This window comes from Terrapene carolina, unplaced genomic scaffold (genome assembly GCF_002925995.2).
Source record: "Terrapene carolina triunguis isolate 2854851 unplaced genomic scaffold, T_m_triunguis-2.0 Scaffold88, whole genome shotgun sequence".
NCBI lineage: Eukaryota > Metazoa > Chordata > Testudines > Emydidae > Terrapene > Terrapene triunguis.
In genome coordinates this window covers 40,597,790-40,621,118 of record NW_020664439.1, presented here as the reverse complement: position 1 = coordinate 40,621,118, position 23,329 = coordinate 40,597,790, and the positions used below count along the sequence as shown (strand labels likewise).

General features: G+C 43.0%; 1 protein-coding gene across 2 annotated transcripts in view; it reads left to right on the top strand.

Annotated features, from left to right (window-relative positions):
- Nucleotides 1-23,329, top strand: part of GNB4 (G protein subunit beta 4) — a 118,536-nt gene that overhangs the window by 26,929 nt on the left and 68,278 nt on the right. Inside the window, exons 2-3 of one of the 2 annotated variants that reach the window (XM_026650057.1) lie at nucleotides 5,596-5,638; nucleotides 7,622-7,702. The exons of the other annotated variant lie outside the window; for it this stretch is intronic. The gene's annotated coding sequence lies outside the window, so the exon portion shown is untranslated. The remainder of the gene's footprint in view (nucleotides 1-5,595; nucleotides 5,639-7,621; nucleotides 7,703-23,329) is intronic. 2 annotated transcript variants of the gene reach the window in all.

The following is a 23,329-nucleotide window of genomic DNA, read 5'->3' as shown; positions in this document are numbered from 1 at the left end:
GGGAAAAGTTTCTAACTATAAGGACAATTAAGCACTGAAGTAGGTTACTGAGGGAGGCTGTAGAGTCCCCGCCACTGGAGGTTTTAAATGACAGGTTAGACAAACATCTGTCAGGGATGGTCTATGTATACTTGGTCCTGCCTCAGCCCAGGGGTGAGAACATCATCATAAAAATAGTATTAGATACAGACATGTCAAGGCTCACTCATTGGGTGTGAGACTCACTCATTAGCATGCTATCTCACTCTCGCACACATTCCTAAGCTTATCTCACTCATTTGGAGTAAATATATAAAGATTTAAAATATTTTTACTCAGACCCTGCAAGAGACAACAATACATCTGGGTCCTGCGGCATGAGGCTTAGAGCTTGGAAAGCCGATTTCCAAGCTAGTGTACTGTGGTAATCATGGAGACTACAGGCCTGCATTCTATGCACGCACAAGAGGAGAAAGGAGGCTACACGGGGAAGGGGGAGGAAGTTGTGTTTGTGACTACTTGATGGTCAAAAAAATATATATGAGTTCACCCAAAAAAATAAGCAGAACTTGATCAAAAGTTTGCGGGTTCTGCAAAATACAGTTCAAAATTTAAACCACAAATTCATGTCCTCAGGGATCTCCAACCATCCAGGTTTTTGTTCCAACCAGCAAATAATTGTTTTTACAGGTATTTAAATCCACTGGTTTGCATTGCATATAGAATTCTCAGGTGCCCTAGACTTTAGTATGAATTAGGACATTTAAGTGTTTCATATGCAATATTAAGAAGTGTACATTTTAAAACAAGCTATTAAGTGCTGGTTGGATTAAGAACCTGGACTATTGGATGTCTCCATGGACCAAAGATGAGAATCCCTGTCTTAAGCAATGACTTAACACAACACCTGGAAAGTCTCACTCTTTGGGGCCCTAAATCTCACTCTTAAGGACAGCCAACCCTTGGTATCTCTGTAGATAGGTTTAAAAAAAAGTGCTATAAACCTTTTTTTTCTTCCAGAGTGTAAGTCAACCACTACCTGACAGAGGTTAGAAAGAAACTTCCCCTGCAGCCAAGTTATGCAAAAATTGTCCACTATGGGTGGATGGAGATTCTTGCATTTGGCACTCTGGCTATGTTCCTCTTTGGGCACTCACCCTATGCTGAGAGGACAGAGGACAGCGTTAGCATAGGAGCTATTATAGTAGTCTTACACTGCCAAAGGATTTCCTTAGGTGTGGAAAATTCTCCAATGACGATTTACTGGTCAATGAAGAATGTTCCATGCCTAAGGAAATCAGATTTAAGGCTGCTTTTTGTCCCTTACTGGAACAGAGAATCCAACCCAGGAAGTTCAGATTGTGGCCTGAGATTTGGATCTGGAGTTTTAGTTGAGGTCCTTTTCTAAAAAGGGATTTTCCTTATTTTAAACCAGATATGCTGCACCAATGTTTTGTTGAAAGAGCTGTTTCAGAGATAACATTTCTCTCATCAAAGGCTTTATCTGAAACTGATAGTAGGAGAAATCTTCAGTGCTTATGTCTTCTCATTTTAGGCACAAAGGTATGTTGTTGGGAGGCAGGATTCTATTTATTTGTCTTTTTAAAAGACAGGTTAAAAAAAAAAGATTAAAAGTCATCTCAGAGGTGCTGCGGAACTGTCAAGAGAGAAGTGAAATCTTACGGAACTGACAATGATATTTCTGTTCTTAGAGAAAGACAGGAGATATTTGAAACAATTGGCTGAATAACTGTAGAGCTTTTCAGCTTAAAATGGTAATTGATCCATTTGGAACTTTATTTCAGTCTTAATAACAGAAAGAGGGTGAGGAGGTGATGGTGACATCCAGATAGAGATTAAGTTAAGGCTAGACTTTGAGATTTGGGTTTGAGGTTGAACCAGGGCAAAGGTTCTGATTCAACAGCACCAAAATATTTTGAATTATTATTTTGCCATTTGAGGCCAAACTCTTCCCATAAGAGTTCAGCCAGGTCTGAACCTGAACTCAATAATAGGCTCCTTCTGGTTTTGGATCCAACCTAGAACCAGAACTATAAGGGTGAGTTTGGTCTGGGGAATTGAAACCAAATCTCCCTAAAATTCAAAAGTGATATAGATTTGAATTTCTGGTATTGGCTCACATGGTGCTGTTTGTAATACAAATGAAGACATTTTAAAAAACACATTGGGCCCAAATCTGTCTCATTTCACTGTTTCACAGTGTTAATCCGTCCTTATTCTGTCTGAGGATTTCTGCAAAATCCCTGCACAGCCACCCACACAGAGTACTTGTCCTAGAAGCATGAGTAATCAGAGTAGGCACTCAGGTACCACACTGATAAGCATGGTATAATGCCTAAATAAGAAGATGGATAGATAGATATTCCAGGGATTCCAAGAGCAGCCAGTCAGGACCTGTTTAGCACACACAAGACTTCTCTACTCCCCTTCCTGTCTTGAACTGGCCTGGGGCTTGGTTATGTCTGAATGTGTGTGTATCTACTATGTTGGATGCTGTGAGTGACCTGCCCTGTGTATTTTTGCCTTAGATGTTTGTGTCTTCAGGCGGATACATTTGTACATGCTCAGCTTGGCAGACTCCCTGTCTCTCCTCTGTAGGCTGTCTGCTGTGGAGCTGGGAATTGTTTCGGCAGCTGTTTGCATCTTTTTGACCTCCCTGTCAGATACCGCCATCTGCTCCATAGTGGTGGAAGCCTGGTTACCCAGTGTTTGTGTCTTTTCCCCACTGGGTTGCTACCAGCTGTCATGTATAGGGTCACTCTTGTGACCTTTCTCTCCCTTTTTTCTACCCATGTATGGTTATTGTAGTGGACTGTGACTTTAAGAGACTTGGTAGCACTCCACACTAGGAAGTGCAGGTTGGATCCAGATAAGGTTCGTCCACTGTGATCTCTGAGTAAACTACAGTAAAGGTCTATTTGTTGGGACCTCCCGGGTTGTGTGTGTTTGTCTGATTCCAAACAGGGGACATTACACCACGGTGCTCTCTACTCACCTCCGCTACCTGTGCCCCTCACCAGTGTTACCATTTCAAGAGGGGAGGGATCACATACATAGTGCACTCAGCCTCCCACATGCATTTTTAGCACCGTTTTTGTGCATAAAGGTTTCAAGATGATCAAGCCTGTATTTCCTTCAGGGTGCACAACAGATAAACCTGAAAATCCTTTAAAAGAATTCCTATTCAAAATCCTTTTGAGAAAGATTTGTAGGTGTTGTTTCAGAACCTGTATCTCAGAAAGGGAAATCCATCAATACCTTCCCCATCGAGGAGTGGTAGGAGGACTCCAATGACGGCAGGCAGAGTGTTCTTAGAAATAGGATATGAATATGTTCAAACTTTGGAAGATGCATTTAACAAAGAGCAACAAATTGCAGGAAGGGATTGAACTGATAGCTAGTTTGTGTATGGGAGACTAATATCTGTATTGTGGCGGTGAGTAATAACAAAGGAATAATACTCAACATTGATTTAGGGATTTTCACCCATAGAGTTCAAGCATTTTACAAAAGTGTGTAGGAATCTTTATTCCCAAATTACAGATGGAGAAAATGGGGTACGGACAGGTTCATTGACGTGCTCAAAGTCATGCAGTGAGTTGATGGAAGTCCCTGAATAGTCCTGGGTCCTATGCACTGAAACATGCTGCTGCCTCAAGTTCATGTATCCCTCTTAACCCAGGGTGGTTCTCTGTTCCCCTCTAGTGGTTGAAAAACATAGGAAGTTTGAGTCTACTACTGTCGTCAGTTAATGGTTCTATGGGTATCAAGTATTGTAATAGGAATGGATATATAACATCTGCCAGCCCCTTATCGTCTCATTTTCCTCTCTAATCTTTGCCTCATTCTTACCAGTAGGTTTTCATCTGTGGACGTGCTAGGGGCACTTGGAAAACTTTAGGTTCAGATGGGGCCTTCACAGATGAAGCGCTAAAAGAGCTGTGGGATTTAAGAGATCTTAGTCTGTGGAAGGGATGAAGCTCTAAACAGACTGAGATGCTGTTTAAAAAAAAAAGAAAAACCACAGAAAAACAAAAACAAAACACCTTGGGGGGAAAAGGAGAGAGGGGGAAGCAATGTGCAGAATATGTGGTGATAAAAGTGTGATCCTTCTGGCTTAAGCAAAACTGTGGTAAACCATAGTAATAGGGTGCAGAAACACAAGGAAAGAGACACTGCATGTATATACCATGCAGTGTCACTGCAAAGGCAACTCCATGGCTAGTGTTATAAGCCTAATTTTGAAACAGCTCTCTCCTCCCACCCCACCATTCCTAAAAGATACCCATTCTCCCTCAAATTTCCCATATGTTTTGGCCAGCTTATTTGTCTTCCATAGGCATTAGGAAGTCCACAGCTCTTTGACCGCAACACACCTTGTATTTGTGACAAACTATCCCAAGTGGCATAGGTTCCAGAATCTCTTCCTTCATTACCTGTTCTTAGAGCTGGAAGGTTATTTCTCTGCTTTGGATTGGTCTGTATGAGAAACCCAGTACCCAGACAACAGTATAGAATCACCTTTGTTGTAGTTCAACAAAATGTATTAAGAAATCAGAAGAGGTAAAAATAGAAAGAAATAATATGTGCATGTGAAATAGGGTGACCAGATGTCTCGATTTTATAGGGACAGTCCTGATTTTTGGGTCTTTTTCTTATATAGGCTCCTATTAACCCCCACCCCCAACTTTTCACATTTGCTGTCTGGTCACCCTTCTGTGAAAGCTTGTCAGATGTTTTAGTTGAAAAGCAATTGCAATGAAAAAAATGGGTTTTCATCAACATGGATGAAATTTTGTTTTTCTCAAACAAAAAACATTTTAGTAAAATTTTTAGTTTATTTAATTTTTTTTTATTTACTGATAGATTTCAAAACTTCAATTATTCACTTCTGTTTCTTCATTGCCATCCCCCACAAAAAAAAAAAATTGCAGAAAATTTTAACAAAAACAATTCCGTATCTCTCTCACAAAAAATGGCATTTTTCATCCAGTTCTAATAGCTAACCTCCATATGGGTTTGTTACAGTGCAAAAACACCACGTCTTGCATTTGCAGAGAGCTTCTCCCTGGTTTGTCCTTTTGACCAACATGTCTGAGATCCAGCCTGATTTCCAGGCACTTATCACTTCCCTGTTGGATCACAGCACTGTTACACTTTTCATGTTTCTTTGCTATGCTTGACTGGTTATAGCACCAGGCACCGCACCCTCACCCAACACAGAGCACACCCCAGTATCTCCGAAGAGAGATATGTTAGTTTGACTCTCACATCCATTGTATATTTTCCAAACTCATTCACTGTTGCAACTGGGGCTTTGGATAAAAAATTAGGTTCTTGTTTTGTCTGTACCCCTCTTATGTCCAAATGAGCATCTCCCTACCACTTCCTCAGGACTGGCTGCTCTCTTTCCAGACAGTGCTATGCTTTTGCATGGTAATTATTCTGGAGGGAAGTGTCAACCTGAACCAAGCTCCTTGTGTGCCTTGCTTCTGAGCTTAAAGATTGGTTTATATATTCTTATATTTCTCTCAATATTAATTCTACCCTCTGGCAAATATGAATTATTGACACATTAATGTTGATCTTTCTCAGGTATCCTTCCAGATGAGATTTTGTTGCTGTGGAAAATTTGAAGGTAATCCGACAAGGCATTTTTGAAATATGAGATGCATACATACACATTCAGAACTTGATTATATGAACAGAACACACCACGCTCCCTCTCTCACACACAATTTTTTTAGGTGCAGTCTAGTCCTGCAAAGACAAATATCCCCAAGCAAAGAGTTTTCCTCATACTCGTCTAACCCACTGTATGCACAGATGCCGTTGCCTCCTACATAAAAGTTATAACTAAACTCATTACTATTTCTCATATTTTAGTGAATTTAAACTTCAGCACAAATCTGTTAACTGGAATTTTACCTTATGTATTTTTCACCTTCCTAGCCTTGAATCAACTTCTGTCCATTAAATCAACCCATGCAAAATGTGCCCCCATTTGGTGTAACTTGGTATCAATGGGAAACCTGTTCTCTGGGCGAAATGGGGAGAGAGAAGTGCATTAGTTCATTTCACGATGAAAGGGACAGCATTACTTCCTTTGAGAGCCTTTCTGGTAACTTTCATCTCCAGTCATCCTAATTTTATCCATATTTGCTGTAAAGTAAAGATATTAAGAAGAATGGTCCTCCTTCTAGTGAGTGATTCAGCATTTATATATGACCAAATTCAGCCTGTACTGTCAGTAGGCAAATAAATGTGAGCTGGTTCTACTATGTGCAAAATTTAAAATAAGGGTGATAGTCTAACTACTGTGGCAGAAGAAAAAAAGAGACCACCTGATCTGCAGCTGACACAGTGCAACTCAGGTTGGCCTCATGCTAGAATTCACACCAGGCCTGTGGCCCAGTCACAGGAGTCTTATTTTATCATCCAAAAATATCATTAGGAGCAATGGGATGAAATTTAAATAAGGAAAATTTAGTCTGAATATCAGAAAAAAAATCCTCCTGATGCAGAGAACTGTTAGACTGATTTAATCTCTCAAGAAATAATGAAAGCCCAATTGCTTGGGACATTTAAAACTAGGTAGGACAAAGTGCATAATATACTGTAAGGAGCAATCAATCGTGCACTGGCAGGAGGATGGACTAGATGGCATATTAGGTTTCATTTACTTCTTTGGTTCAAATTAAGCTCTGTTGTAAGCAGGTGCTGTTTCACTGACAACCTTGAAGGTAGCCTCAGTGGAAAGACCAAAGAGTATATGAACTTGTAAGCAGGACTATCTTCTCACTCCCATGTGTTGAGTAGAGCAGACCAAATAATTTCAAATTATTTTTTTTTTAAATGAAGGAGCTACTAAAAAATGACCCTAAAACAAATAAATAAATTTTTAAAAAGAGGAATTTAAAATCCTTAGACTCAGCAACGTAAGCATGGCATAACTGAATTACATTATGTATGTATACCCTTGAACAGGAGAAGAAGCAGGAAGGCAAGACAAAAGTCAGCATGGTTAAATGGAAAGCCTCAAGAGGTCATTGAAGCCAAATAGGCATCCTTTCAGAATGAAATTCAATCCTAGTGAAGCCAAAAGAAAGGAACTGAAATTATGTTAAACAGAAAAAAAAAATATTATGAGAATCAGGAAGGCTAGATAGAGAATTGCTCTTCAAATTCTAAGAAGATAAAAACGAATAACAAAAAATTCTTTAAATACATAAAGAAAGGAATTATTGGGTCCACTGGACCACTCAAACATTTGCAGAGAGTGATCATGAAATGGTAGATGAATTAAAATGCATTTTTAAATTCAGATAAATAGTCACAGATTTCCCATACATACACATGCTGCACACTCAGCTGTACTCTTGAGGCACACTGGCAGGTCAGTTGAAGGAAGGATAGATGGCCTGAGCTGGCCCACGTGTGCCTGTTCTGTGGATCAAGGACTTCAGTCTCCCATGAACACTGAATTAATCCTCTTTTTAAAAAAAAAAAAAAATCTATATTTTTTAAAACAGCTAAATTCTCTTTTTATGCCAAAATTAATACAAATTATAATAAATACACCATTGTTGAGTGTTTAATTTGTACTTTCATGCCCTTTCAGCCCTGTTTTGATGCCCTTGTTGACTGTGAAGAGAGCATAGACTATAATAATTCCAAACACGTTCCCTAAGCAGGAGCCTTGGTAAGCAGCATGCTTCCACACCCCTAGGCCTACTACTGTGTTCTTCCCTTTATTTTTGGTGCCAGCTATTCTTCTGTACTTGTCTGATGTGGGTGCTCCTACATCGTGGCTTGTAGCAAGCCTTTCAGCTATGCTAGACAGACCCTTTAAAATTTGCTCTTTGACGTCAATACAGCTTTGGGGAGTATTTGTTATTTTTCATGTGACTGATAGGAGGTTTCATGATATAGCTTCTCAAAGGAGTGGGCAAGAGAAGCACAGCATGACTCTCTAGGGGACATCACCTTTGATAGTTGAAAGAAACCTTTTCATCTTGAAATTGGGCTTAGAGGGATTGTGCACTATTTTAAGCCCTGAGATCCTAAGGAGATACGTAACGTCCCTCTGTAGGTTGTTGCCTGGCGAGTTTACTTTCTGAAAGTTTAGAATGAACAAATTGCAAGGTTTCACGTGAACTAAAAATATAGATTTCATGTGAACTAAACCCTTTCCCCATGAATAGTTCAGGTCAGCTATTTGTGCATATTTCCAGGTTCTCAAGGCAATAACTTTATTTAAAACAAAAAATAGAGAGAGAGTAGATTGTCAATATATGGATATTTTGTGCCTTTGGCTCATTTTTATTAATTATGTACAGAAGATCATCTACTGTGGAATCTATCACAATTTTCATACACGTTTGTCAGTAACATCGTATGTATTATATTGTAAGCATGTGTGTGTACGCTTAAGTATATCTAAATCATATATACTTTATACTGGCACAAACCAGAATGTAAAGAAAGCATATATACTTTAAGTATTCAAGGGGTAGCTGTGTTAGTCTGGATCTTTAAAAGCAGCAAAGAGTCCTGTGATACCTTATAGACTAACAGAAGTATAGGAGCATAAGCTTTCGTGGGTGAATACCCACTTCTTCGGATGCATGTATTCACCCATGAAAGCTCATGCTCCTATACGTCTGTTAGTCTATAAGGTGCCACAGGACTCTTTGCTGCTTATATATACTTTATTTATTATTTAAAAAAAAAAAAAAAAAAAAAAGACCTCAGTGCACATGAAAAGTGCCAGATTGACACCTTGGAGATTGAAGTCCTCTGTTTATCTACCATAGTTCAGGAACACTACAGTAGTGTACCCTTCCCCACACTGCCTCAGCTATGAATTCCAAGGACCATAGATGAAATTCTGACCTCACTAAAGAGAATGGCAAAACTCCCATTGACTTCAGTGGGGCCTGAGCAAGTAGCTCAGTTTCTTTTCCTATTCAGTCTTTAGCTTCCCTGATTTGCTAGCAGGGATGATAGTGCCAGTTGTGATAGCTTTTGTTTCTGTATGTGAGGTATACACCTAGGAACTGGATTCAAGATCCACTAACTTATTTCAGATGCCATCATGTGGCAGTAACTTTCAGTCACTTACCAGCTGAACTAGATTTCGACCAATGACCTAGAGTTAGAAAGCCTCTGTATTCAATTACCTTCTTCTTCCCTCCTTCTTCTCCTATTTTCTCTCTTCCTCTCTGCCAAATATAATCATCATGGGGAATATCCTGGAGACCATTTTTCCTCTTAAGTTAAAATAATGATCTAAAACTATTCTAAATCATGTCTTCCCCCAAATTCACAACTCGGTAAGTGCAATATTCTCCATATTTTCACGAACTGACTTTTCCTTTACATTTGGTCAGCCTTACCATTTATCAAGAGTAGCGGAGGCAAAAGATCATGACAAACTTGGTTTGAAAATCGTAGAAGAAGTTTGGGGTTGTATTGTGTTTCACTGAATCTATCCAGCCTTTAGACTAGAGATGAGTCCAAATCAAAATTCCCAATCTGCAAACCTCCAAACATTGGAAGAGTTCAGATCTGGACCTAAACTTTGCAGCTTAAACCCAACCCTTCAGAAGCACTAATAGCCATTGTGCTTGGAGGCTACAGATCTGATACAGTTCCCCGTGAAGTCATCAGTCTTTCCATTGACTTTATGGGGTAGTCAATTAATTGAAGAGTTCTGGAATCTCACCTGAATGTCATATTGACTAATATAACAGAGACGCTGTTCCAGTGTTAACTGGAAGAGGTTGTTTATTAAACATTCAGCAATTCCCATAATGGAGAACACAGATGAAAAAGGCTTCTTTGGCAGGCACAAAGGGCAGCTTGCTGTGAGCGCTGTTGAAGCTTATGACCATTATAACAGAGTAGCTTGCCCTGTGGCCTAGGTCAGTGGCTCTCAACCTTTCCACGCTACTGTACCCCTTTCAGGAGTCTTATTTGTCTTGCATACTCCCAAGTTTCATCTCACTTAAAAACTACTTGCTTACAAAATCAGACATAAAAATACAAAAGTGTCACAGCAAACTATTACTGAAAAATTGCTTCTCATTTTTACCATATAATTATAAAGTAAATCAATTGGAATATAAATATTGTACTTACATTTCAGTGTATAGTACAGAGAGCAGTATAAACAAGTCATTGTATGAAAGTTTTCCAACTTCACTAGTGCATTTTATGTAGCCTATTGTAAAACTAGGCAAATATTTATATGAGTTGATGTATCCTCTGGAAGACTTCTGCGTACCCTGGTTGAGAACCACTGGTCTGGAGAGCCTGGGGCAAAGCTAATCCTGATTACAGGCTGGGCCCCACCTGAGAAGAATCAGGTGATTCCTGAATAAAAGGAGGCAGGTTTAAGCACTGATAGAGTTCAGCTGGGGAAAAAATTGAAAGGAGAGTCAGAATAGGAAAGGAAGTTCAGAGAAAAGACTCCAGGCAGGGAGGTCTGGGGAAGATTTGACTAACCAGGGAAGAGATTGGAGGACCCAGAGGGGAAGTATGAAGCCTTGTGGTAGGAAGTGGCCTAGGAAAAACTGCAGCACAGGTAAAGGGGTGCAGATCCAGCTGTTCTGTTTGGCCCCTGGACTGGAACCTAGAGTCATGGGTGGGACTGGATTCCTCTACGGCTCCAGTGTGAGGGGATACAGGCTGAGGAACAGTCCCAGAGAGGGCAGAAAGATTTCTTTTGTATTAAGACACTTTGGGGACTTTTCAGTTTGGACAGTTGTGACCTTGAAGGGGGTGGATTTCAGAAAGTGACCTAGCTGGCAGTTTGAGTTACTAGTAGAGAAACCACCACAGCGCTGGAGTGATAGCGGGCAGGGGATGCTAGCCCTACAAAAGAGAGGAGATGCTGCTCCTTGCTATGAGGGGGCACCTAGTGGTGAGTGGACTCTGTTATAGCTGTAAAAGCTGAACCCTCAAGGTGGCAGAGGAGAAATTAATAAAATATTTTAAAATATGAAATTGACTGCCACATATGGAAGATATGATGAACAGAGATGTAATTACATGAGCAGTGCAACAGAAGCAGCTGCTGTTGGAGAAAGGCAACAAACAGAGGGAAATGGATTATCAATGAGAAGGGGAGGTCATTCTAGAGAAGGCTACATCAAAGAGAAGCAGGGAAGACAAGGAATGATAGGCCAAGGAAATGGTGGCTGGACCCATTTAAAGTGTGGGCCACAGAGTTTCCTCAAAGGTTGTCTGAAAGTGGGGGCAAGTCACCAAAACCTACATGTGTTTTGTGAGAGATGATGGTAGGAAATATGTGGCCAACTAGGACTCTACAGTTGTTACTAGCCTCCACAGTTGTCACTGTGATCATTGGGAACTTCACAGAAGTGGTGGAGATAGAACTCTGGACTCGCTGATCCAAAGGCCTAAAACTTGAGCTAAAAGCAAATATCCATTAGCTGTTAGCAATTCAGGGGTGACGATAAACAGTTGAACAGTTCTGATTCTATCTATCAGAGGGAAATGATACACAAGCCCAATCATCAGGGTCACTACAGAACTGTGTGTTTGGAAGCTTTAACTATTTTTTTTAAGTTAAAAGTGAGAAGAGGTTTTCAAGGCTAGGAATGCCTGGGCGTGAAGAATATTAAAGGTTGTAGCTGTGCCAAGCTTTAATGGTTTTGAGGAGATTGTAATGGTCAAGGGAATTGAGAAGTTGTAATGGAAGAAGTAAGTGATGCTACGTGCAGACAAACTACTTTCTCAAACATGACCTTAAGGAGGGATGACCCATACATTAATCAGGTTGTCCTGTTAGGAGGAAGCTGTGTTATACTCCAGGTTTTTTCCTACCTATCTTTTCAAATGAATGTGTCCAAATTTTTGAGGAATCAACAACTCAGTAACGCTAATTGGTTTAGTTTCACTTTAGCGTTCCAGACTGACAGCCCAGGAGATTGCAGTCTTCTATTCACACAACAGGTGCTGCAAGCCTGCATAGGCTACAACAGAGCAAGCTTACACACACACTGCCTTTTGGCCCCCACCCAAATGCCTGAACCAGGCCCTGCAGAAACCCTGCTTCTGTGAATGCAAGGACCAGGGCCGGCTCTGGCTTTTTTGCCGCCCTAGGCAAAAAAGCCACCGGCCAACCCCCGCCCATTGCGGCAGGGGAGGGTGCCGAGCCCGGCTGTGGGCCCGCAGTCCCCGACCGGCCAGAGCGCCGGGGGGAGGGTGGAGAGCCCGGCCGGGGCTCTCCGCTCTCCCCGGCGGCCAGAGCGCTGGGGGGAGGGCGGAGAGCCCCCGGCGGCCAGAGTGCCGGGGGGAGGGCGGCGAGCCCGGCCAGGGCCCCGCTCTCGGGCCGGAGCGCCCCGCCGCACCGCCCCCCTCCAGGCGCCGCCCCAAGCACAGGCTTGGTGGGCTGGTGCCTGGAGCCGGCCCTGGCAAGGACAGGTCAGATTCAGTCCTTGGAGACACTGCTGAGAACACCAACAAAGATATCAGTTGGGGCTAGTTGTGGTGGTGGGTTTATTTTGTGATGTGGTTACTTGTCCAAGGAGAATTCAACAGGTGACCACCCCCATTTCACATAAGACACTCAACAGCCAAAAGGATCATTTGCATTGTTATTAATCCTATAAGCAGAATTCAGTAGCCTGAATGGCCAGTTATAATTTTTCAGAACTTGGCTGCAGATAAATTTTTAAAAAGAGAAATTCTTGTGATTTATTTAGTATCTTATAGATTATTCTCTAATTCAGTCTTTTGAACTTGGCTGTAGCACTGTCGCTCCCTAACACTGGGATAATGAGCAACCCCACTATGGTGACAGCTGCTTCTGTCTGGTTCTGTCTTTCTAGAGCTACATAAGCACGAAGTGCAGTGACATCATGCTCCCTATGGTGTTAATTATTAGCTGCTAAAAATAGCAGCAAACAGAATAGAAAAATCAAATGTCTGTTTAAATCACTGATAGAATGGGAAGGTAAAGAGACAGAGGTGAGCAGAAGGGCTTTTGATTTAAATCCAAATCCAACAACATCAGGATGCAATCATGGTAAATAGAGTTTTAGGATGCATGAATTGAAAAAAATTTTAGGGCCAAGTCCAGAATTTTAATGGTATGTGAATGTTTTTTGTGTGTTGCCAATTGCTTAGGCTGCGTGATCAGAATAGTCAGCTTTATGAGGTTTATTCATGAAGTTATAACTAGGGGATTTATAGAATTATAACAATTTCAGTGTCAGTGTAATAGGGATTCCATGCAAACATAACTAAAAATAATGCAATATCAATCTTGTGAAATCATGCATTCAGATGTTAGGAAATTAGAACTTTAATTATCAAATACAGTACAAATTGATGCTTTTTATGAAGCTTTAAATAGGAGAAGTACAGTACATACAGTCTCAGGCCATGATTCAGGAAAATGCTTAAGCCTGTTCCAAAGTGCTTTGCTGAATCAGGGCCCTAGATATGTTATGATTTTTAAGTCTCAACGAGAGAGAGACAAGTCTGAAGAAAATTAAATGAGTAATCTTAACTTTAAATATCTGAGGATTTGAGATAGTCCCAAGTATTAGGTTCTCAAGTTTTAAGACTAACCCAATTTTGTAATGGCCCAAACTAAAGCAACATCAGGTTTGATATGGCCTTGTGGTGGTCGAAAAATTTCAGATGGCACAATGCTCTAAACTGCTCCAACTTCAATTGATCTGATAAAACAGTGTTTCAACTTGCATACTCTAAGGGCATGTCTACGCTTACAGCATTTGTGGTGAAGACTCTATGTTGGAGGGAGAAGCTCTCCCACCAACAGCACTGTGCACAATAGCACTTATGTCGGCATAACTTATGTTGCTCAGGGGGTGGAATATTCACACCCCTGAGTGACCTAAGATTTGAACGTTCCAGCCTATACCTTTATGAACTAATGCTCTACAAACTTTGCTGATACTGCCTTGCTGTGTGGCACTGTACTTCTCTTACCCTTAGGGTACATCTGTACAGCAAAAATGAAAAAATCATGGCAGTGAGTCTCTGAGCCTGGGTCAACTGACTCAGGCTTTTGGGCTAAAAATAGCAGTGTAGAAGTTTGGACTCGGGCTGGAGCCTGGGCTACGAGACTCCTCCCCTGGGATTGCTGGGTTTCTCCAGTCCAAACAGGAACATCTACAGTGTTATTTTTAGCCCCGTAGTGCAAGCCCAAGTCAGCTGACTTGAGCTCTGAGACCTACTGCCATGGGTTGTCTGCCCTTAGCCTCCATCAGAAAAATGAAGTAGCATTGTAACTAACCCCACTGCAAATTGTGGCTGTGAGTGCTGTGGGACACCAGTCCCTAGATGTTTGGTAGCATGCTGGGTATACTACACATGCCGAGCCAATTGTTGCAGATGCTCTGATGACTAGCTCTAGCCCTTGGGGGGTGAGGGGGGGTGGCGTTCCCACCAGCACTCAGTCGCAATAACAAAGGATTGCTTTATTGGGGTTGCCCAAAATTAAACCGTGCAATTGCTCTGGTCACAATAACTTAATGTTACAAACAAAAGACAAACCAGCAGCTCCTAACCCAGCCCATAAGGGCAAGGCAGAAGTTGGAGCTAGTGCCAAGGATACTCTAGGCCCCGCCTCTTCCAGAGGCAGTCACACACTGATGGGCATTGCCGATCCTGGATCCTCAGTCCTTCTATCTTGTTCAAATCCATCCATGCAGACCCTTGTTTGCCAACCGTTCCCAAGTATCCAGCTCTCACACAGCTACTGCTGGCTCCCTTGTTCCCAGGCTGCTTCCTCTGGGCTGCTGATCCTACTCGTCAGGAGGGAGCCAGAGGCTCTCACCCCTTCAATTTTTTTAAATGGAATGTTCTAGCCCTTATAGCTGCAGATATAACCTTCCAAATGTGAATCAATGCAGGGCTCTCTTACTAAGTCTGAAAACAGACCAAGAAAAGTGATGGATCAAATTTGTACCCATTGGGGACAGTTAGGGTGCAAAGCACATGTTTAGCGTGGGATTTCCTCTCCCTCCCTTTTATGTTCGGGGGTGGATATTTAGTTTAGATGAGGAGCTCTGGAAAATAGCTTTTTCCAACCCACTGGCAGGGGGGGAACTATGATAATATGAAAGGGAGGTGGGGGAGAAACGTTTTACAAAATAAAATACACTTGGAGCATGTAGCTAGTTTATCTTTTTTAGAAAGAGTCCATCATATGATAGGTTTTTCCAGCTGCATCTCCCTGAAGGCTTCACACTGCCGTCTTCTAGCACACAGCACTGCAGACAATGCAGCAACGCCCTTATTCTCTACTAGGCAAAGATTTTTTTTTCATAACATTGACTACATCATTCACAAGCTGCAACAATTTCACAGCATCTCATATCTTTCTCCTACTTTCAACAAAAAATACTTTCTCACAGTTTAGGGGACCTTATCAGGGATTGGAACATGTGCACTTACACAAACAGGTGAGGGTTTTTTGGCTGATTTCTCTCTGGCTGCTTAACACTTTCACTGATGGCTGATACTGGTAATAATGGTAGTAGAACACCATTAGAAGCATTCCTATTCCATTGGAACTCTGTCCCCGGTGCCTGGAATGTTAAAGAGCTATTCAAAATACTCTCAACAGGAGGTAGAACTATCTGGAACTCGGGCTTTAGTTTTTCTGAACACTTGACACTTTTCCAGTTTTTTGTGTGGAAAACTGGAAAACTATCAGTGAAAGTGAACTCAATTCTAAGCAGAAATTATGTAGAAATTTTAAAGTTTGAAATCTGAATATAGTGATTATGAAGGTAGTGATTTTCCTGAATTTTGTAGAAAAGCTAAACCTGAGAGGCACAAGTCACCTAAAACCAAATGACAAAAAAATAAAAAAACTTGAGTTAAATGTTTGTGGAAGAACATTCACTGGTTTCACACAGCACTAGTGAAACCACAGTGAAGTTATTAACAAGTCAACTGACCATCTTTCCTGTAGCATAACAAGATCTAATGCAGGCGTAGGCAACCTATGGCACGCGTGCCAAAGGTGGCACACGAACAGCGTGAGTGCCACTGAAAATCAGCTCAAGTCCTGGCCACCGGTCCGGGGGGCTCTGCATTTTAATTTAATTTTAAATGAAGCTTCTTAAACATTTTAAAAACCTTATTTACTTTACATACAACAATAGTTTAGTTATATATTAGAGACTTATAGAAAGAGATGTTCTAAAAATGTTAAAATGTATTACTGGCACGCGACACCTTAAATTAGAGTGAATAAATGAAGACTCCGCACACCACTTCTGAAAGGTTGCCGACCCCTGATCTAATGGCTGGAAGTTGAAGCAAGACAAACTCAAACTGGGAATAAGGCACAAATATTTAACAATAAGGGTAATGAATCATTGGAACATCTTGCCAAGGAATGTGGTAGATTCTCCATTGCACACAATCGCTAAATCAAGATTGTAAGTCTTTCTAAAAGATATTGTCTGGTTCAGCAACAAGTTATTTGGCTTGATTCTGGAACCCTTTAGTGAAAATCTTGTGTCTGCTATTTTTTCATATGATTTTTCAATGCGCTGTAGAAATTAGTCAAGTCTTGGCTCCTTCACTGATACTGGCTGAAACAAAGATTTAACAGGATGAAAAATGTCACTTAAAAAAAGCTGATTTCTGGGCTCATAGCCAGGATTTGTGGATCAGGATCCTGAAAACCTTAGTTACTGAAGTAGTTCTGTTGTAGTCAGTGAGTCTATGCATGTGAGTAAAGACCCCAGGATTGGATCTACTGCCCTGTGTTGCATCTGGCTTTTATATAAGCTGTAAATTGAATACATTAAATTCCCTAGAATGCGAGGCTAACATTTTCAGACTATGATAGCAAAGCTGAAGTGAATGGGAGCAGCTGGCGCTCAGCAACTCTTGATATTGGGCCACTAGGAATGTTAGGTGCCCTAAATATAGACCTAAGTGCCTAACTCTAGAGCAGAGGTGGGCAAACTACGGTCCACGGGACCGTCCTTCCTGACCCTTGAGCTCCCGGCTGGGGAGGCTAGCCCCTGGCCCCTCCCCCGCTGTGGCTCCTCCCCCGCTGTCCCCCCTCCCCGCCGTTGTGCAGTCAGTACTCTGGGCGGCGGGGCTGCGCGCTCCAGCACGGCGGCCAGACATGCTGCTCTGAGCAGCATGATAAGGGGGCCAGGGCTTGGGGGTTGGATAAGGGGCGGGGGGAAGTCAGGGGGCGGTTGAATGGGGCAGAGGTTCTAGGGGGCGGTCAGGGGACGGGGAACGTGTGTGTATGGGGGGGTTGGATAAGCATGGATGTCTCAGGGGGCAGGGGTGTGGATAGGGGTCAGGGGATGGGGAACAGGGGGTTGGATAGGCGTGGGGCCTCAGGGGGCCGGGGTGTGGATAGGGGTCAGGGCAGTCAGGGGACTGGGAGCAGGGGGGTGGGGTACGGGCGGGGGGGTCCCGGGAGGGGATGGTTAGGGGACAAGGAGCGAGGGGGGTTGGATGGGTCAGGGGTTCTGAGGGGGGCAGTCGGGGGCGGGAAATGGGAGGGGGTGGATGGGGGCAGGAGCCAGGCTGTTTCGGGAGGCACAGCCTTCCCTACCCAGCCCTCCATACAGTTTTGCAACCCCAGTGTGGCCCTCGGGCCAAAAACTTTGCCCACCCCTGCTCTAGAGACTTACATTTGAAATGTTGGCCCAAATGTATCCATACAGATATATATCATTCTGGTGTTAGTTTGCCAGAGTTAGCAATTATTTCGACAGTATGCCAACACAGCAAAGAAATTAACAATTCTCATATATTTTTTAAGAGACACTTTCATTCAGTGTCCTCTGTAAAAGTGTCTACAGCCACAACTACCAGCCTGGCAGGAAAGGGTGTTGCTTTTCTTTTAGTTAACTTAACTTCCTTCCTCTCTAAACTTCCTTTTTGTAAAGATGAAACCTAGCAATGGAGTGTTTGTCTGTAGTCCTCCTCTTTCCTGTAAGCCCGGAGAAACCTGTTAAACAAATAAACTTGTAAGATGCTGATCCTGCAGCTTCATGGCTTCAGTGGGAGTTTTGCTTCACGTGTAAGGACCAGAGGATCCGGCTCTGAGAGAATATATTGTGATGCACATAAAGACAAGAAGCAAGTGGGATTTGGACTATTAAAACAAAGCATGTTTTGCTTTCCAAGCTGCACTATTTAAGAACACTGGGAAATGTGCATGAGTCTGACAGACTACAGAAGTAATGACTCTGGCTCAAGCCCTGAGTCTGACAAAGAGGAGGCTTGATTCAAGTGAAGGCTTCCTGGAAGCTGCCAATTCTCTGGCCTGCCTAGGAGAGGAGAATGTTTCCTGGGGCACAGGTGAATCGAGTCCTTCATCTTTCAATCTGTTTATAAACATTAACTCACAGGGATGTTGTTAAGGAAGTTAATGAATTTTCCCCTGATTTCAGAGGGCAAACTGAAAAACAGACATTAAAAAATTCATCATAGGTCAGAGACAGTTGTCAGTTCCTGGTTGCCAACCTAGAGGAAGATTCAGAGATGAGTTTGTGCCCAGAATAAACTAAAAGCACAAGAGTACGGGGAGCCTCTGTGCAGAGAATCTCTCTATACCGTATGAATTTACAATATTGGGCAGAGGAAAAAGATAATAGTAAGAGTGCCATGTTAAATGACAGCTCAGAACTGTTAGCTGAGGCCCTTGTTTTTTTGTTTTGAGTGGGGTCAAGGTCATCAGTCAAATAATTTATTACTTATATCATAAAGGACTTAATTGAAATTCTCAAGCACTGTGGAAAATCTTCCCCTTATACTGAGAATACTTCATTCAGTTCATCTGACCATCTATGCTACTCTAAGATTGTATGTGGGACTGGCTTCTTCAGAAGTGTGTTGCAGAGTAGCAGTTTTCAATGCACATTGATATTTTGCCAGTCACGTGCAATGCGGGAACATCCTCCCATTGATCTGAACTATTTGACCATGAAAGAACACAAACAATAACTGCACTGTGTCCTGCAGGAGACAGACACAAACTAGTAGGGATATTTTCCTTGCACGGTGCTGCAGGGCCTCAGCCACCAGTTACAGCACTGCTAGATTGTTTCATAGGCCTTGCAAGTGGAATTTAATCAGGACTGTAAAACAGTGGAACTCTACAGAAAACGTAATTGATGTTTGTCATAACTTGGCGATGTCGGACATGTAGCGGGATGTTAAGTGAAATCATCCTATAAAAAAGTTAATACCCAATATCAATTCAACAATCAGTATTGCAAATAGTTAACTTGATTCTGTCTCAGATGCCCACTAGTGATTTATCTTTGTGGTGATTTGGCAATGATGGGTTATTTGGGAGTAATTAATTATGTTCAGGTAGAGTTACTTATAAAACACAAGATCAAAAATCCATGTATTTGTGGATGTGTTTAGGATGCTCCATGACAGAAAATGACCTGCCATCCATTCGCCAGCATTAAAATGCAGGGTGTGAGACCCAGCTGATATCACCTGTCTGCAGAGTGCACAGAGAGAGAGGCAATCTCCTGCACAGACGGGTCCCACTCCATGTAACTCTTTATTGAGCTACCCTGAATGACATCAAGAGGCAGATGGGAAGCTACTATGGCATACAGCTCACATAAATTAAAACAATCAGCATATGATTAAAACCACAAAAAGCCAGGAGATGCAGAGCTAAGAAACACGTTCTCCCTTCTAAAGAAAGGGGGAAAAGGAAGATTTTTGCTTCCTGTCGCTTCACTGAGGAAAGGGTGAAAAGAGTCCTACTCTTTGTAGAATCAAGGCTGCTCATTAAGTAGGTGCAGTTGTCCTGGCCTGGGCTCAAGGGATGGGACTACGCCTGGTGACCTCATGGAATGGAAATGTGCAGAGAGCAACCAGCAGGAGGTGCTGTCTGAGGACACTGGGAGACCACACAGCAGAACTAGCTCTTGGCAACGAAAACTGAAAACCCTCAGTTAACCCGAGACCTCTAGATCTGCTAAAACAATGGATGGAAAGCAAAAATGAGGCACAGAGGTAGAAAAAAGAGGACTGGAACTAATGGGAGAAAGCAAGGAAGGGAGGAGTGGGAAAAAAATTAAGGAAGGGGCTTCTGGGAAATTGGAATCTCCATAGTGGGGTGAAGAGGTTTTCTGGGGCTGGGCCCCAGAGTTGACAGCTGGTGGCTTGATTCTACATCTTGTCTTGGGGCCTGATTCTGCTCACTAGTCTTGCCTAGGGAGGTAAATGCCACTGACTTATCTGAAGTTACTCCAGATTAACATTGGTGTGAGAGGAGAATCAAGTCCGTAGGGCCTACCTGTACAGGCAAAATGATTGTGCTGGGTGACTGTTCTAGTACAACAGTGCCCTGACTGTGTTACAATGCCACATTACCATGACATTTGTATAGATTTCTGATCTTCTATTATAGGTCACTAACCAGAATGGACTAGGAAGAATATAAGATAGGGCCATTAGCTTACCCCTCTCTCTCAGGCGTCAAGGGAATGACTAAGAGTGGGGAGGTGTGCACGTAAGCCAAGGTTCTTTGATGTCTCTGACTTTGGTTGCACTCTTTATTGTTAATTCTTGTAGCTGGAATAATGGAGAGATCGATGAGGGTATTGTGCCTGGGCTACTGCTCAAGTTTCTAGCTTCCTGCTTGGATGAGAACAAGCAACAATTCTGGGCAGTAGCCAAATACTCTTTTCACTGTCAAAGGCCCACACTGCAGTTGTAACTGGGTAAGGTGAGCAAGTTTAAATATACGTTTTTCTTTAACATTGTCCCTGCTCCCACTGAAATCAATGGCAAAGGTCCTTGATGAGGTAGGATCAAACCTAATGCTCTTCACTTCAGTGAGGCAAACAGCTAACCAAATCCAGCTCTCAGTGGAGTAGTTCTGGATTTAAACCAGTGTAACTGAGTTGAATTTGATCTGGCATCTTAAAATTGAAATTTTGTTTCAGACTGAAAACACTACATTAATCATTTTAACAGTTCTAAGGAGAAAATATGCTGTTATATTGACCTTGGAAATGTCATGAAATATGGTAAATATTAAGTTTCCCTGCTAAATGGAAAGATTAGAAGTGCTGTCCTTTAGTGCTTCATATGGTAATCAAGTTGTCAGGAAAAAAGCATTTTTTTTTAACATAGCTGTCAAGCTGATGGGATTTAAAAGGAAAAGATTTTCAGCTACTCGGAATTTAAACGAGATTAAGAAGCTCCAGTTTCAACAGCCCACCATAGATGAAGACTCCATATTTTCAGTTTACCTCTCCTCTGACTTTCTTCACCCCTGGCCATATAGTCCCAGTCACTGCTGGCTCTGCTACCTAATAGTTAATTTACAGGGCAGTTACCTGCCCCAAGATGGCACTGAACATCGAATGGATGCCAATTACTAGGTGGCTGTCTGCAACAAAGAGGGAATTGCTGCTTCTGTGAATGTTTTGGGTATATTAAAAATACTTCTGCTTAAAACATTCTTATGTTTATAGTACCCACGAAGTGAAGAGAGCAACTGATTCTGGCAATTTATCAATTGGAATTTTTTCAATGGGCATCAGTGAATGCTTCTGGAAATAGATTATGGATGTGCTGGCAGAACCATTAAGCTTTCCCATAAAATATATACACAGTATGTACCACACTTCAGACAACATTGTATAACGTCATTGGTTTCTGATCACTCATCTTTGTCTGTTACTCACTCTCCATCATTAAGAAGCTTTCATTTTCAATTGGACTTTTATCCTGCTTGGAAATCTTGATTTTTCTTATTACATCTGCCAAGATTATTTGGACTGCTATGCAAAGGCACCGCGGCTGTGTTTAGCGAGTTGGATGTGGTCAGGTTGAGGTGGGCCAATGCAGGAAGCAACAAGCCAAAAAGTCACAAAAATCAAACTATTTTGTGCTTGTGGTTTTAAATGCTCTTGAATCAGAACCTGGATCCCTCTCCATGACCGAGGAAATGCACATTCAGGATGAAGGGTGGGCAGGTGCTCCCATGGCAACTGAGAGAAACCTGGGTGAAAAATTCCTCTACTTTGCCAACATTATGGGGATTTGAATGGCTCAGAGGCATTGGTAATAGTTTATAGAACCCTCCTCCTCTCTGGAATGATGCCCATCCAGCCCAGGTCATATATAGTGACTGTAAACTGTTACCATGTTAAGGCTGTTTGGTGGATTATGTGAAGTATGCTTGATGGCCTCACTCCATTTCCTAGTGCATGCATATTCACAATACAAAAACTCCACTACAGTTGGCTCTAATTGACTTTCTTTTTTGCAGCCTTAGCCCAGAGCCAAGGTGACTGGTTCAAAGAGGTTCCTTCAGGTCAAGGTTGAGACACAATGTTGAGCAGGGCCGGCTCTAGGTTTTTTGCCGCCCCAAGCAAAAAATTTGCCACCCAAGCTAAGGTGGGGCTGGAGCTCGCAGGCCATGCTGGAAGCGGAGGGACTGATGTCACCTTCTCCCAGCGCCTGCAGGGGCTTTACCCCCTCCCTCGCCTGGCTGTGCAGAGAAGCCCCGATATAAGGGGTGGCACAAGGCAGCGCAGCAGCCAGTGGGTAGATGAGGTGGCACAGCTCCGGCTCCCCGGCAGGACTCGCCCTCTCCTCCTCAGGTAGTGGCTGGGCCCTGGCAGCTCAGCATCCCGGGGCTGGGGCTTCCCCTTCCTGCTGCGGACGGGGGCGCAGTGCCCTCGCCCCGTCTAAGTGGCGCAGCTCCGAGAGCGCAACTGCCCCGAAAAAAAAGGATGGCCGGAATGCCGCCCCTGGAAATGTGCCGCCCCAAGCACATGCTTGCTTTGCTGGTGCCTAGAGCCGGTCCTGATGTTGAATATGTGAAGGATTAGAAAGGGTGCAATATTTTTGCTTGCATTTCACACCCTGAACTCATGCAATGAATTGACTAAAACAGCAGTTCCCAAACTTTTGAGGGTCACGCCCTCCCTTCTCCCGTCCGCGCCCCCCTGTCTCCCTGTGGCCAGGAGTGGGGCCATGGCTGGAGTGTGGGGGTGGATGCGGATGGGGGTAAAGGGGCTGAGGCTCGGACCGCAGCTGGGAGTGGGGCTGCAGCTGAGGGTGGGGGCAGGAGTGGAGCCACAGCCAGGCTGCGGTGGGGGCTGGCAGCGGGACCCGCGGCCAGGTGCTACTTCACTCCTGGCCTTGCCCCCAGCCTCAGCCCCATGCCGGGAATGGAGCCGCAGCCAGTGGCCCAGGCTGGGGGCCTGGTACAGGGTCAGGAGCGGAGCCAGGCATGGGGCCAGGAGCTGGGGATGCAACTGGGGGCTGGAATGGAGCAGAGAGGGCCTGG